General features: G+C 38.4%; 1 protein-coding gene across 1 annotated transcript in view; it reads right to left on the reverse strand.

Annotated features, from left to right (window-relative positions):
• LOC119594799 overlaps positions 1-575 on the reverse strand; it is a 139,930-nt gene that overhangs the window by 30,221 nt on the left and 109,134 nt on the right. The window lies entirely within an intron of this gene.

Raw genomic sequence — 575 nt, forward strand, 5'->3', positions numbered from 1 at the left:
ACGCCCATTGCAGGAACTGAAACACAATATCCATAACGTGAAAACGTGCTGTACCTCGAATGTATCTCTTTATAAACCGGCGTTTCCATAACACAACCATTCTAATACATTTTATATATATATATACACACACGTCAGGGGTTTGCCACTATCTGTTTATAGTTTTCAACTCTATTCCATCTCCTCGCGCTCCGCTAGGCTCCAAAGTCCGGAAAATTAACAATATTTCGCTGATGCAGTTCCCTTTTTTTCCCGACATTTTTTTTTGTGTATTCTTATCATCATTTTTTCCCTCTTTTTTTCTGGCAAACTGTGGGCATATTTTTCGCTCGATTAAACGATCGGTGAAATGGCAGTGTTACCAGGCCGGCGGCGATGGCGGGAAGAGAGCGCGGGGATAAACTCAATGATAACCTTTTCTATTCTTTTTCTTGGGGGAAAATGTTGCGTTATATCCAATAAAGATGAAAAATAATTATTTTCTAGGACATTCTATTTGTTTCATTTTTTTTTCTGGTGAAGTGAAGTTTGTTTTGCGGAGGAAGAATCGTGTTAGATGATAATACAGAATGGGA

Source organism: Penaeus monodon, chromosome 34, assembly GCF_015228065.2.
Source record: "Penaeus monodon isolate SGIC_2016 chromosome 34, NSTDA_Pmon_1, whole genome shotgun sequence".
In the NCBI taxonomy this organism is placed as follows: domain Eukaryota; kingdom Metazoa; phylum Arthropoda; class Malacostraca; order Decapoda; family Penaeidae; genus Penaeus; species Penaeus monodon.